The 16,531-nt window shown below is 43.0% G+C and overlaps 1 protein-coding gene across 2 annotated transcripts in view; it reads left to right on the top strand.

The window, feature by feature from the left end:
- Positions 1 to 16,531, top strand: part of LOC149321125 (RING finger protein 39-like) — a 44,867-nt gene that overhangs the window by 716 nt on the left and 27,620 nt on the right. The gene's annotated exons all lie outside the window — the stretch shown is intronic.

Here is a 16,531-nt window from a genome sequence, read left to right on the forward strand (position 1 = left end):
AGTGCCTCTCATATTGAATAACAGCAAGCAATTCCTAAATATCTTCATCTCTACAAGCAACTCTTTCAGTGTAAAATGCGGAATTCCAAGCCAAGCATATGCACTGGCATTTTTTGTTTTAGGAAACCCAAAAGGGAGACAAATTGGCCCGTGTTTGACACCTTTTTCTTTCTGTGAAAATCCACTGCTATATCTGCATTTCATTTCTATTTTGAGTCTTTACCTTTTGTTAAATTTTAAAGTATAGACATCACAAGATATTTGTGTGTGAAAGAGAGTGTATGCATGGTGCATGAAGGTTCCCAGGGTGCCACCTTTTGCAGGGTGGAACAGGTAGAAATTCAGCAGGCAGAAATTAACCTGTAACAGTGGTGGAACAGGCAGAAACAAAACAGATGAAACTTCCCTCCAGCACTGGAATTTGCTCATGAAAGAGAGAACACTGCACGTTAAATTTTTGTCTCATATATCAGCACTGACAGGCAAAGGAAAAATGGACGGGGGAAATGGCAATATCTTCTCTTTGTCGGACTATGTATATCAGGCAGTTCAAGATCAAGGGAGTAGCTGCCATGAAGAGCTTCTATATGTTTCCTTCTTCTTCTGTATGGACTAAGGATCCGGTGAAGAAAGCACCAAGCAGCAGGTGGCTGAAATGGAAGACCTCTAAGATTCCTTCTGAATCTAAAATGCTAGGATGACAGGACATATGACAGGAATATATGCCTAATTGTCAACAACAGAGCTGGGGAACCTGTGGTTTTGCAGATGTTATTAGACTACATCACTCTGGCTAACAACCTCAAAGGTCAGGGTCAGGGATAATGAGAGTTAGAGTCATAGAACCATATAGTTTGAAGGGGCCATATGGGCCATTGAAGCCCTGCTCAGTATAGGATCACCAGGTGAAGTTTCCCCAGCCTCTTTTTAAAGACATCTAGAGAAGGAGACCCCACCATATCTCAAGACAATTAGTTCTGTTGCCAAACTGTTCTTCCTGTCAAGACGTTCCTTCAAATATTCCATTGAAATTTATTCTGCTGCAACCTCAAACCATGAGAACCTCTGGCGCAGCAGAAAACAAACATGCACCCTCCTCTCCTTGTCAGCCATCACTCTTCTCTTCACCAAGCTGCACATGCCCAGCTACTTCAACCTTTCTTCATATGTTTTGTTGTAGTTCAACTTGGGCTTAGTGAGATGATGGAGATCTTGGATAGGATCTTCTTCAGTTTTGGTGACTAACAGCAGAGCAATTTGACATATGCTTACTCAGAAATAGCATCCATTGACGCAGGCAGATCCTACTCCAAGGCAAGTGGACATAGGGTTGCAACTTAAAATTCACTCTGTGTCAGGTTACAATTAAGAGGCACTAAAAAAGGGTTCCTTTCCCTCTTTCTCAGTATTTTCCCACTCAAACAATGTGGTTTTTGATGGTGCACAATTATAGTGCTATGATACCTCTTTCATTACCATGGCTCTGTCTTATGGAATCCTGGGATTTATAGTTTGGTGGGTGTTTAGAATTGTCTGTCAGAGAGTTCTGTTTCTGTAGTACACTCCTCTGTACTTTATGGTTGTTAAGATTGGCTTTGTACTGTCCCTCACCAAACTATAAATCCCATGATTCAGTGGGAGAGAGCCATGACACTTAAACTGGCATCAAACTGCTGTAACTGTGCAGTATGGACACTCCTTAGAAGGCTCAACCGTTTTTGTTGTTCTGCTCTTCTTTCTCTGTTTTAGGTTAGTGTAGGGTTGCCATAATGGAGGACCTCCAAATCGGGACAAATGTAGGACCAGGTTTGAAAATGTAGGACTTTTTTTTTTATTTCCTGGCTAGGAAATTTTTAAAAAGTCCTACATTTTCAAACCCTGTCCTCCTCCTCCTCCTCCCGGCTTCGGAGGACGCCTAGGCCGGCTCCCAAGCCGGAAGGAGGAACGGGGGCCACTTGGAATCGCGGCGATTGCCGCGGTTCCAGCAGCCTCTTCCTCCTCCCCGGCCTCGCGGAGGCCTTGGAGGACCCCGCGATTGCGGAGCCGCCTCCAAGGCCTCGCTGTGGCCTGGGAGGGAGCGTCTCCACGGCCGAAGCGCCGACCGCGGAGAGCTCTCCCAGGCCTCAGCGAGGCCTTGGAGGACCCTGCGGAGCACGGAGGTGGCCGCGGGTGGTGCCATCCTGGTCTGGGCGCCAAACCGGACTGGGACCGGGACAGCACTGCCCAAACCGGGATTGTCCCGCCTACAGGCGGGATATGGCATCCCTAGGTTAGTGCTACTGCAAATACAAATGGTGGAGGGGTATAAAAGATATGCCCATTGCTGTTTCTGCTGGAGGAAATGTGTATTCCATATATGGAAATTCTGTGACCTTTCTGCCCAAGAGAGAAGACTTGAGAAGCTTTGGGGAATATTTTATGGCACATTTCTGCATCAGTTAGCTCTCCTCAGTCTTGGCGGCCTCCAGATGTGTTGAACTACAGCTCTCACTGGCCATGAAGTATGAAGATGGTAAGAGTTCTAGATCCTCACACCTGGAAGAAGCCAGATTGGGAGAAGGTACATCAGCAGTATAAGACATTCAAATGACACCATATCACTAGCAGAAAATGACAGAGTAAAACAACTAGTGAGGAAAGTCAAAGACGAAAGTGCTAGAGAAGGGTAATTTACAGCTGGATATTGAGAAAACATAAATAATTATCACAAGCCATTTACATAACTTTAAAAAGACCAATGAAGACATTGAAATATTTATTGTTGTTGTTGTTAACTGCCATCAAGTTGCCTTGGGCCTATGAACCTATGAATGAGGGCCCTCCAAGCCACACACCCATATCTTGGCTCAATCCTAAATCAAAATGGAGACTTTAGTCAAGAAATGAAAAGAAGACTAAAGATTTAGAAGGGTAGCTATGAAGGAACTACCAGTAGGTATGCTTCTCAAGAGTAGAGATATATTATTACATCGTAAAGTCAGAATCCTCTATGCCATAGTATTTACACTTTCTATGTTTGGTTGTGAAAGCTGGACAGTGAAGAAAGATGCCAAGAACAGGATCAAACCATTTGGATGCTGTCCGGTTGTAAGAGAGGTCTATGTATACCAGAACTGCTAAAAAAGAATGATTCCTAGAGCAAATCAAGGCTGGACTCTTTCTACAAACCAAGATAGCTTAACTGAAGCTGTTGTACTTTAGACACATCATGAAATAAAGGGACTCACTGGAAAAGACCATAACACAGGGAAAAGAGGAACGCAGTAGGGGAAAAGGAAGATTGCATTATAGATGGATTGATTTAATCAGGGAAGCCATGACTCAAAGTTTGCAAGACCTTAACAGGCTGTTCAGAAGAGAATGCCTAGGAAGTTTTCTATTCATAGGGTTGCCATAAGTCAAGGCTAACTTGATGGCAATGAACATGTGTTATAAACTAGCACTTTGCCTTCTTTTGCATGTGCAGGTGAAAGTTTCTAGCACAACTCTGTGAGTGTGTTTATGCAGAACTTGCTGTTGTTATTATACAGTAGTCTGGCGCAAGTGATCTATTTGCATCGGTAATGAATCTGATTTGATTGCAAACTCAGATCTGAGTTTCAACACCCTTGTTTTCTGCTTTACATTGTTATTTTCCCAGATGGGAAGCCTTGCCAGACTTAACGCTTGCACATTCTTGCAAAAAGGAAAAGGGAGAGATTATCTGACAAGATACAGCCTTCTTTAAAAACAGAACCCAGGAAGAAACATGTAGGGCTAGAACAGCCTAAAATCCCCCTGAGTTTGAATAGACGAAATCCTGTACTATGAAAATTGCATAAATCTGATTCACATTTGAACCTGTGGATGCTTTGCTCTCTGTTGCCACACACATTCTCTTCCATAGTAAAGAAGGAAACTATATCTTGACAGACAAGATATAAAGTGATACTGGTGGGGCAGGAAGATGGTAGATGTACATGAGTGATGTTGATGATGCTGAAATTGAACTGATTTGAACCTTTTGGGTAGGAACACCTGAAAGGCCTCCCTTGTGATTTTGTTTCTCAAGGCTACATGCTGACAACCTACAGAACAAAAAGGGTTGGGCTCAGGCCTTTCAGGAGATCTCCTGGATTAGAAATGGGTGGGTGCGCACTACATATCATCTGACTGTCGCGATTTGGCAGAGATGGTCTGGTCCCAATTAATCCTGTTTCTGTCTCCACCTCCCACTTTCCCCCTTTGCCCTCAGCCTACCTCAGTTGCTGCAAACTGAGTTCAAAGTGCAAAAGTAGCTTAAAGTGCAAAAGTAGCTTGCATTCAATTAACATGGAGGAGAGGGGGAAGAATCTTGCCCTTCCCAAAAGGCTCAAGCCAAAGCAAGCTGCTTCATCCTCTTCTAGTTTGTGTGTTTTTCATTAATAACATTAGCTGTCTTGACATCTGTTGTTACTTGGGCACATGTGCCCCAGGTTTCACCTGTGAAATGTTGAAGGATCTGGCACTATAGAGGGAAAGAAAGTGTGGGGTGTCTTGTGGCACCTTTAATACCAATGTTGGGAGTGCTCCTTGATTCGTCCCTCCAGCTAACATCTCAGGTGGATGCGACGGTCAGGAGTGCTTGCTATCAGCTTCGGCTGATACGCCAGCTGCGTCCCTACCTGGACCGACGGGACCTTGAAACTGTTGTACATGCTTTGGTAACCTCTCGGTTGGATTTCTGCAATGCGCTCTACATGGGGCAACCCTTGTACCAAACCCGGAAGCTACAATTGGTGCAGAATATGGCAGCCAGATTGGTCGCTGGTAGTTCCTGGACAGACCACATAACCCCTGTTTTAAAAGATCTACACTGGCTGCCTGTTCGCTTCCGAGCTCAGTACAAGGTGTTGGTTTTGACCTATAAAGCCCTAAATGGCTTGGGCCCAGGGTACTTGGAGGACCGCCTCTCCCCATATAATCCGCCCCGCACACTCCGATCATCTGGGACAAACTTGTTAGAGGTCCCTAAATTTCATCTGGCAAGGACCTCACAGAGGGCTTTTACCGCTGTTGCCCCCTTATTGTGGAACAAGCTTCCCATAGAGCTCCGCTCCTCTGCATCATTGGTTTCTTTTAAGAAACAATTAAAAACATACTTATTTCAGCTGGCTTTTTCACTTTAGCTAGTAGTGTTCTTCTCTTTCTGCCCCTGTTTTCTGTCCTTCTGTCCCCAGAGTACTGTAAATAGTGCTGCTTATTTTCCCCCTGATGAATGTGATTTGTATAGATTCCTGTTTATATCCCCCTGTAATGCTGTTTTAAATTTTATACTTTGATGTTTTAACTGTATTTTATTGTCCTTTAATTTTGCAAGCCGCCTTGATCGCACTTGTGGAAAGGCGGGGTAGAAATAAAAATTATTATCATTATTATTATTATTACTATTATATGCCTTCAAAACAACTCTTTATTCAGAGGAGGATTGCCCTTGCCTTCTCTAAGGCTGAGAGACTTGTCCAAGATCACTCAAGTGTTTTTTCCTACTGAGTAGGGATTCAAACCTTGGTCTCCCATAGTCTTAGTACAACATTCAACTCTGTACACCTCACTGGCTCTATTTTTTAATATAGATTTTTGTTGTTAGTACATTCACGTTCACTCTGACTTCATGGCAATCCTATCAAAAGGGTTTCTGAGCAAGATTTATTCAGAGGAGTTTTGCACTTGCCTTCCTCTGGGGCTGAAATAATGGATTCCTCAAGGTCCCCTAGAGGGTTCCCATGGCTGAGTTGGGATTTGAACCCTGGTCTCCTCAGGTTTTGAGTCCAACACTCAACCCCACGCTAGTTTTTCTGGTTAATACTAATCAATTTATTTTAACACAAACTTTTGTGGATTTCAATCTGTTTCCTTGGATGTATTGGCAGAGGGACCTCATCCGAGTTGAATGTAATCTTCTTAAATAAATAAATAAATAATAGATTTTATTTATATCCCACTGTTCCAGAAGGATCAAGGCAGTACCACAACATTCCTTTTTCTTAAGTCCTTTTTCTATCATAAATTCAATAGCCAGGCTGGTCAGTCTAACTTACCCCACAGAGGTACTGTTGTAAAACTAAAAAGTATCTGCACTCCCTTGAGCATCTGTCAGGGAAGGACAAGGTTAAAATGATGGTTTATGCCTCTGGTATGTTAATCTAATCTGTGCCAGATTTCCAGTACTTCACGGGAGCAGTGGGAAAAGCTGCTTGGATATTGTTCTGGTTTCAAGCTTAGCTCAACTGGCCCTTTCAACCATCTATAGGTCTTGCCCAAACCTCCCAGAGTCCCCAAGCCAGCATGGCCCGTGCTTCTATCAGCTTTTTCAATAACCTCTCTTGGGAACTCTGTATGCTCCCCAGCCTTTTGCTGTTGTAGCTTTAGTCTACTTTTCTTTAGTAGACTGTTATGTTTAATTTTGGACATGCACAGTTTGCTACCCTATGTGTTAATATCTTTTTTAATTAATGTAATGCTTTATGTAGTGAATAGTTTTTAAAGGGGTTGGTTATTCATTCTGTATTTTAAAGAATATTGTAATCAGCATTGTGAGGGCTAGTCACCTGAAAAATGGATAATATACCTCTAATACTTGGGAAACAATGGTATCTAACAAAGGCTAAGCAGGCCATTGCACAAGTAGGAAAACCAGCCTGGGATTAGGATTGCAGCCTATTCTGAATGGAGTTGCTCTCCCTTTGAAAGACCAGGTTTGTAGTGTGTGTCTGTGTGTGCTTTTGGACCCAGCAGTGCTCCTGGAAAACCAGATTCCTGCAGTGGCCAGGAGAGCTTTGGTTGGTGTGCCAGCTCTGCCCTTTCTTGAGGAAGGTAGATCTAGCCACAGTGGTTCATGCCTGAATTACCTCTAGATTAGACCACTGTAATGCGCTCGACATAGGGCTGCCCTTGAAAAGTGATGGGAAGCGGCAGCTAGTACAAAATGCAGCAGTCACACTAGTGTCAGGCATGCATTTTAGAGACACATGTGTGTGTTGTGTGCCTTCAAGTCATTTTCAATTTATGGTGACCCTAAAATGAACCTATCATGGGGTTTTCTTGGCAAGGTTTTTTTTCCAGAGGAGGCTGAAAGCATGTGACTTGCCCAAGGTCACCCAATGAGTTTCATGACCAAGCTGGGAACTGAACCCTGGCCTTCAAAGTCGGAGTCAATACTGGCTTCCAGTTTGCTTCTGAGCTAAATTCAAGGTGTTTGTTTTGATGTGCAAAGCCTTCAATAGCTTGGGGCCAGGATATTGGAAAGACTCCCACCTCCCATATGAGCCTGCCAGAAATCTGAGATCTTCAGAGAAGGACCTCTTGTATTTTCCAATACCTCATAATATTAGGTTGGTGGGTATGTGTAACAGGGCTTTCTCTGTAGCTGCGCATCAATTGTGGAACTCCCTCCCCAAGGAAGTTAGGCTGGCCCCATCTTTTTTAAATAAAATAGTGGTGTACTGCAGCAGACCACAAGTTGAACATGAGTCAACAGTGTGATGCGGCAACTAAAAAGGCCAATGTGATTCTAGGCTGCATCAATAAAAGTATAGAGTCTAGATTAAGAGAAGTAATAGTGCCACTCCATTCTGTTTTGGTCAGGTCTCACCTGGAATACTGTGTCCAGTTGTGGGCACCACAATTCGAAAAGGATGTTGAGAAGCTGGAGCATGCCCAGAGAAGGGCAACCAAAATGGTGAAGAGTCTGGAAACCATGCCCTATAAGGAACGCCTTAGGGAGCTGGGTATTTTTAGCCTGGAGAAGGTTAAAAGGTGATATGATAGCCTTGTTTCAGTATTTGAAGGGATGTCAAAGTGAGGATGGAGCAAGCTTGTTTTCTGCTGCTCTAGGGAATAGCACCTGGAACATTGGATGCAAGCTACAGGAAAAGAGATTCCACCTCAACATTCGGAGGAACTTCCAGACAGTAAGGGCTGTTCAACAGTGGAACACACTCCCTCAGGGAGTGGTGAAGTCTCCTACTTTGGAGGTCTTTAAACAGAGGCTGGATGGCCATCTGTCGGGTATGCTTTGATTGTGAGTTCCTGCATGGCAGGGGGTTGGGTTCGATGGCCCTTGGGTTCTCTTCCAGCTCTGTAATTCTATGAAAATGTTTATATCTTTGTATTGTTTTAATTGGTTTTTATTTGTTCATTGTCTCAGGAACCCTTGTGGGAGGCAATACAGAAAGACTATACATACATATATGCATACAGTATTTATTTATTTATTTATAGTATTTCTGTATCTGAGGTCCTTCAGTTGTGTTCAGCCACAACTCCCATCATTTCCAGCTAGTATGGTCATTGGGGATGTACTGCCTCAGGGGATAGTGGACTCTCCTTCATTGGAGCCCTTTAAACAGAATGCTTCAGTAGTCTATATAACCTGCAACATCTCAGAGATGGGAACCAGGAAACATGTAGCCAAGCAAGAACAAAGTATGGTCAAAATGGCAAAAAGTTATTAATGAGGAATAACAGAAAAGCTAGGAGCTGCAGTTTGCTTTTACCTGAGCCTGCTGTGCTTTGAATTCAGTTTGCAGCAATGGAAATGAGGACAAATGGAGAAAGCAGGACAAGGAGCTATAAACGGGGACCTTGTAAAAGCAGCTGCAAAAGTGATTTAAAGATTAATCAGAACTAGCCTTTCCAGTCTGGGACAACTGGAGAGTATGTGTCTATTCCTGTATAGCAGGGGGTTGGACTAGGTGGCTCTTGGGTCCCCTTCCAACTATATGATTCTGTGATTTGGGGTTATGAAGACTGTAGTTCCAGACACCTGGACAACACCAAAGTGGGGGAAGGTTTTCTTGGAAGGAAGATGCAAAAGGACTAAAAAAGATAAGAAAGGAGATATGTTTTAATAATTTAGATAGAAATTTGGGAACATTTGAGGTGACTCCGGGAATTTTTAATACCATAAAACAAGGGTGGGAATAATGCAACATACCAGCTGTTGTTGGACTGCAGTGCCCAACAGCCCCAACCAGCATCGCTAATGGTGAGAGCAATGAATTACAGTTCAAGAACATCTGGAAGGCTGCACAGTTCCCAACCCTGCATCATACTGACTGTGAGCAATATTATTAAATGCACTTCCTCACAACAATGCAATTTATGGCTTGGTGTACATGCCTGGTGCATAGGCCCATTTTAATTATCTATAATGAGAGTTGCTCTGGTGTACAAAACTAATAAGTGGGTTATACAAGAAGTTGGTGTTTCTGAGAAGTAAACACAGCTGTTTTGAAAGACAGGATGTGCATGTAAGTGCTGCTTCTCTCCTCTGTCATCCCTTTTTGAGCATTTAAGAGGTCTTTGTTAGTAATTCAGGTCTGAAGTAACGCTGGGACAACCGCTTCAGGGCAGAGCCAACCTTCTTGCTAGCAATGTTGGCTGATGGCATCAATGTCACTGGGGCTGGAGAATCCGCTCCAGGTTTTAGCTTGAAATATAAAGGCACTATCCAAGGAAAATAGCCCCAAAATGAGTTCATTACTGTGCACACTTATTTTAATATTTGGACTAAAACTCAGAATGGATCCACCATAATAATGATTGGATATCAGAGCCAGTGTACCCTCTTATGGTCCCCAGTCACTTAGTTCTGTGAGGCATAGATCCTGTGATACTGGAGGCAATATGTCACCATTATGGCCTGTCCATCTTCAGTGTCACTCTGACAGATCGCAGATCTGGAAAGAAGGAGGAGTGACTGTTTTGCATGCATAAGGAACTTCAATGTTCACCATTGGAAGTAAGAAATGCCAAGTGATAGGAAAAACCCCTGCCTGTGCAGGAGGTCCTGGAAAGTTGCTACCAAGAACATAAGATATTCTGTCCTGGCACAAAGCAGCAGCCAAGGTCCTTCTGTTGGCACCCCACACACACCTTCCAATAATTCCAAAAACCTGGCTGACCCATGTCTTACTATGAAAGACAAAGGACAAAATGGTGTCTCCTTATCATTCCATGTACAAAGATGGACTGAACTGGCAGATGAATCTTATTTCAGTGCTGGGGATGGGACCACACCATTTGAACCTGAGCCCACGACAGGCTAGTTTAGAGGATCTAGGACAGGCTGTGTGGCATCCAGAACTCTGTTCTTTAGCAGACAGGCATAAATGGGAATTTCCCACCATATTCCAGCATCTATCATTGAGGTGGTCACCTCACTTGGCCTAATGGTTGAGCCAGCCTTCATAACATATGCACATTGTTCAAGACATTTCGCTTAGTGTAATGGTGGCTTTTCTCTCATTGTTAAGGAGAGGAAGGACAGAAGAGTAAGTAAGCACAAAGAAACACACACCCAGTAGAAAAGAGGGAAAGTGCAGAGGAGTTGGAAGTCAATGAGGAAAAAGAACGTCTGGCAAAATGACAGATCTGTAGGAGGACGGAGACTGGGTTGGGATTTGGATCCCTTTGATTACAGCTAATTTCCTGAGCTTGTTGAGCCTGTCCAGAGCTGCTCTGCAAATCTAATGCTGGGAATGGATTAATTCTACAAATTATGATATCATATATTTGAAGACAGGTTGAATGGCCTTAGATCATTTGTTTGTCAAGGCAGAGAGAACATCTAATAAATGAGTCAACAAAAGCTTGTGGCAGATGGGACTCTGGGTCCACTTAAAGAAGGGGATTTGGGGCATCAATAATGAACAAAAACAGATGGCACACCCACTGTCCTCATGACAAGATGGCAAAACTGTGAAATGGCACAGAGGGCAACATGTGTGAATGTGTGCGGAAAACACTGTTTTATGTTCCACAAATATGTCAGATCTCAACCACTGTCATTTCCTAGATCAGAGATGTGGATTTCATGTGGTTCTCCAAGGCCATTTTTACAACACCCCAAAATGTAAGATTTTTTGGCCAGTGAAGTGGCATTAATGACTCCAGGGTATATAATCAGCCATTTGAGACAATCTTTGATGGCCACTTTGCTTTTAAGGCCTGAGGGGTCCCTGTTTGAGGAAGGAAAAAAGCTTCCCTGGGCCTAATATAGGTCCATCCACTCTCATGGTCAGGAAAGGCCAATTGTGCCTCCTTGTCCTTCAAGGTTTCAGGCTGTCAATTTTGGCTTGAGTTTTTTGTTTGTTTGTTTTGGAAGGGGAAATGTGGGATGCTTCAAGATCTGAAATCTACATACTTTTGTCTTGTATGCTTTTAATTGTATTGTTCTTTTAAACTGTGAGCCATTTTCAGTTCTGATTTCGGGAGAAAAAGTGGGATAAAGATGATGTTTTTATTGTTGTGTATTGTACAAACTTTGTTGTTACCTGCATGGAAGAGGAAGGATATAAAGAAACCCCATGCTCAGGAAGCTTGAGTGCTTGATTATTCAGTGATGCTACTACTGCACCTGTTCAGGATTGTGTCCATTTGCAAGTGATCAAAATGTGCAGATGTAAAGCTAGTTTCACAGGCCTAAATACCCCAAAGGCACCAGATCCCATCTGATCTTGGAACCAAAGGAGCATCAGCGCTGCTTAGTACTTGGATGGGAGACTGGCAATAAATTCTGGGTGCCCATAGGCTTTATTCAGAGGAAGGAACTGGCAAAACACTCGAAGGCAGATAGATAGATAGATAGATAGATAGATAGATAGATAGATAGATAGAGCTAGTGCCAGCCAGATTCTCAGCTGAATCTAGAATAAGCTGATGTCCCAACTCCCACAAGCCTCATGATAAGCTAAAGTAATGTATTTTCATTGACAAGAACACCCTCAGGCCAAGATTTGAAAAAGGGCATAGAGCTGTACAGAAGAGAACAGTGTATGCAGCCATAGGAGTACATTCTGTTTTTAATGAAGATATCCCCAGTACTCCCAAAGAGACCCACCCATGCTAAAACTGGAGAGCAGAAAGTTATATAGCTCAGGTAGATCATGTGGCAGAATATGGGATTCTTAATCTTCAGTTTGGGGACTCAAGCGCCATACTGGGTGTGGTACTGTATAGTTTTACTGCCCTTATTCTAATCCATGGAGCAACCACGTCTGGAAGATGGCATACAGATCTGGTCACCACACCCCAAAATGATATTGTAAAGCTGGAAAAGTTGCAGAAAAGGGCACCTAAAACAACTGGGAAGCTGGAGCAATTCTTCTGTGAGGGAAAGTTACAACATATGGGGCTATCTGTCTTAGACTACCAATAAGAGGAGACATAATAGAAATGTATACTACAAATGGTATATTATGGGGCCATTCAGACTACCTTTTACCCTGGTTCAGAAACTGGATTAACCACGGGAAGTTCATATTGGCCCTGATTCTTCCACAAGCAAAATCAAGGCTTTCACACCTGTTCAGGGGCAAATGCCCCTTGGCTCAGGTCTTTTGAAAGCAGAGTTTTACCTGTATCTTTTCAGAAAACCCGGGTCCTGGCAAATATGAACTTGGCCCTGGTCATGATCGGGTCAATTTCAGGGGAGGGATTAGGTCAGAGGGAGGGCAGAGGGCGGAACATGCCTCCCCTTCATCGGGGTGACGGAGGAGGAGGAGAAGATAGGAGCCAGGGGAAAGAAGGGTGTCATGGAGGGCAGCATCGGAAGGAGGAGGAGGAGAAGGAGGAGGAGGAGGAGGGAGCAGGGCGAAGGGTGCCATGGAGGGCAGCATCGGGGTGAAGGAGGAGGAGGGAGAGGAAGGAGAAGGATGAAGGGTCAAGTTCAGGGGAGGGATTAGGTCAGAGGGAGGGCAGAGAACGGAACATGCCTCCCTCTCGCAGACAGCTTTCTCTCTCTCTCTCTTTTTTGGTAATTTGCGAATGCTTTTTCTACAGGATGATATATTTTGATAGAATGTGTCTGTTTGTGCTATATTTCCCTTTCATTTCCTTGCTGCTGGAATGGCACCTCACTTTGCAAGAGGCTTTTTAAAAAAAAAATTAATATGCGAATGCTACAATGTGAATGTTACAAATGTTTCCCTTTCAATTTGGCAAATTGATACAGAATGCTTGTGCTACATATGTGTATGTGTATGTGAGGCATTCCGGGGTTGCAAGGAGGGAGGATGCAGAGATGGCATTCTGGGGTGAGGAATTATTATTATTATTATTATTATTATTATGACAGGAACGGGATGGCATGGGGGGAGGCAAGGGCTGTAGCATTTGGCTGGAAGCAAAGGGGAAGCTAGAGGTTGGAAGGCTGTGGAAACCCATGACTTTGGGGAAGGCAGGAGGCACACAACACACACACACACACACACACACACACACACACACCTGGAGGTTTTTAAATTTGACAGAATATGCGCACACTGCCACCATTTTTTCCAAAAAAAAGGAGGGGGGAAAGCACCATTTGGTTGGCCAATGGCTGTAGGATACGTCACCTTTGACGAAAGCAGAAGTAAATTTGATTGACAACAAGGAGGCTCCATTTTAAACCGGTACTGCAAATGTGAACTTTGGAGGGGTAAATTACCCCAATGGAAGTAATGGGTAGTACGAATTTGTTTCCGAGGAGATTTGAGATGGGGGGGGGGACCTGGATCTGCCCAGTTCTATCCAGGACAAATGAGCGAGTGGGAATGGAGCCTATACATAGTATAAGCCAGCGTATCATAGTGCTTCGAGCATTGATTGGACATTGACTTTGGAGACCAGGATATGAATCCCCGCTCATCCATGGAAACCCACTGGCTGACCTTGGGTAAGTCACACTCTCTCAGCTTCAGAAAATCCCATGATATGATTGCCTTAGGGTTGCCATAAGCCGGAAACGACTTAAAGGCACACAACAGCAGCAGCAGCAGCAGCAACAAGGTATGAAGAAAACAGGGAGAGGCTTTTCATCCTGTCTAATACTAGAACATGGTTTTATCTACTTAAATTAAACAAGACAAGTCTTGAATACAATCTAGCTATGTTCTGCTTTCATTCTCATATTGTTGATCTGTTTGGCAATGCAAATAAGAAAAAAAGATTTTCACATATGTTGAACTCTGCTGTTCTTTGAGCCACTACAGTTTGGATCAGAGCAGATCCTTACTATCTCTTGGGTACTATCCATCATCTTGCATTATATACAGCTCATGGATCATTTCCTTAGGGATGGTACTAAGAGCCATAAGGGTAATAATCAAAGTAACTTTTGCAGGAGCCGTGCTGCTGCATTAAAGTATAAGCCCTTCATAACAAACATGTTAATTAACCATAAATGAGAAAAGATGTATTATTTAAAATAGGAACAACGATAATTAAGGAGCTTAAAAAAACAGGAAACAAACTTATGGAAGCCAGATGGAAAGGTGTTGAAACATTAGAGTGCTGCTCTTTTTGCGCTGCACTCCAATCTTTACGTGGTAAATCTCACTATTCGCAGTATGACTTTTGTTGTTGTTGTTGTTGCTGTTGTTGTGTGCCTTCAAGTCATTTCAGACTTATGGCAATCCTAAGGTGAACCTATCATGGGTTTTTCTTGGCAAGAGTTTGTTCAGAGGAGGTTTTGCCATTGCTTTCCCCTGAGGCTGAGAGTATGTGACTTGCCCAGGGTCATCTAGTGGGTTTCCATGCCAGAACAGAGATTTGATCTCTGTTCTGCAGAGTCGTAGTCCAGCACTCAAACCACAGCGCCACATGCTGGCTTACTCTCTAGTAGATATTCATGTAACTCAGTATCACCTGAAAGAGAGGTTAGCAACCTTGCCCCCCAGATATTTTGGACTTCATCTGCCAGAATCCCTGACCTTTGTCCAAAAGTCCAAAAGAATCAGAAGCCCAAAAGCTAAGAACCACAACACAAGCTACCAACCATTGTCCAGAAGTGTTTCCCTGGCTGCATCTGCAAGCTTTGACACCGCTTTAACTGCCATGGCTTCATTATTTACTGTATTGCTTTCCTAGGCTGCTGCCACATTGCAGAATTAATGCAGTTTGACATCGTTTTAATTGCCATGGCTCTATCCTATGGCATCCTGAGATTTGTTCTTTATTGTGGCACAGAACACTGTGAGGAAAAAACAAAAATATCTCACAAACTTGGAAACCCCAGAATTCTATAGCATTGAGCCATGACAGTTAAGGCAGTATCAACCTGCATTATTTCTGCAGTGCAGATGCAGCCCTTCTCTTGGAGATCCTGGGAATTGAACTTGGTTGTGGGCTGTACTCCTTTCCAAGCAATTTTTGATCACAGCCTTAACAGCTGGGCAGAAAGGAAGAAAGATATAGATCTCTTGCTAGGATGTAAATAATTGGATTCCTCATTCTTCAATTTCCATGTAGACTCCTGTCAGGCCTAAATGCCCTGAAGGCACCAGTTCCTATCTTATCTTGGAAGCTGAGCAGGGTCAGCCTGGAGAGAGAGCCAAGGAACACCAGATGTTGTAGGCTAGATATTTCAGAGGAAGAAACTGTCAAAAACGACTCTGAGCATTTCTTGGCTAAGAAAGCACTATGGAATTCATGGGATCGCCATAAGTCGATAGGTGACTTGAAGGCATATACACACACACAGAAGGACTTCCATATACCATGTCAAGAAGGGCTGGGAAAACCAGTGAAATCACCTCTTCACAGCAGTTTTACCAGATGTAAATCTTCCTTTTCCTTTGGCCCAAGATAGAGATGGGCCAGTTTGTTGCTCCTTGATCCATTTTTGCTGGAGATGTCAGGGTTGAACTTGGGAACTTCTGCATCTAAAGCAAGAATAGGGAATGTACAGCACTTCTTTAAAATATATATATATAAATTTTATTGATATTGTTATTTAAAAACAACATTAAAAAGAAATCACACCACATTAGTAAAACATAGAAATCACATATATATTCACTATACAACTTACATAAATGTTACATTACACAAATCATCCGTACCCCATCCATTACTTCTTTGCTTGCACCTTTCAATAAGTTTTACTTGTCTGCACTTGTTCTTTTAAGAGGCTATCCTGATGTAGTGAAAATATCATGTTCTCTTTCCTTTCTTTTCCCAACTGTAATTATCACCAATGTATACATTTTATTCTTTCACTTCCAAATTGAGTCGACATTTTAATTTCCTTTTATATCTTATTCAGTTTGCACTTTCTGGGTTAAATAGCCTAGAATCTTTTTCCAGTCTTCAATATAACCTTTAGAATGTTCATTTCTTAATCCTTTGGTTATTTTATCCTTTTCCAATAAGTCTAATAACGTTAGTAGCCATTCTTCCTTCGTTCAAATATTCTCTTGTGCAGCCCTTCTGATTTGGGTCTGCAAATCCCAGCAGCCCTTCCCAGCATAGCCAATGGTAAGGAATGCTGGGAGCTGAAATCTAACAATATCTGGAAGGTTGGATGGTTACCCCTGCTGTAAAGTCATCTCTGCCACTTTGCTGTGGTCCCATAGAAATACGGACATCCTTTTGCCATCTGCTGTACTGAGCAGGCCTCGCCTGTGCTATCCAACAGATGGGTTTGCATAGCCACATAGCAATCCAAACATCAAAGATAAACTTTTGAAGATCTCATATACCAGAAATTGCAGATCTCCTCTCTGGTTCTGTCATCTATCCCCTC

This window comes from Sceloporus occidentalis, unplaced genomic scaffold (genome assembly GCF_023333645.1).
Source record: "Sceloporus occidentalis isolate IW3139 unplaced genomic scaffold, rSceOcc1.0.p SCAF_1, whole genome shotgun sequence".
Taxonomy (NCBI): Eukaryota; Metazoa; Chordata; class Lepidosauria; order Squamata; family Phrynosomatidae; genus Sceloporus; species Sceloporus occidentalis.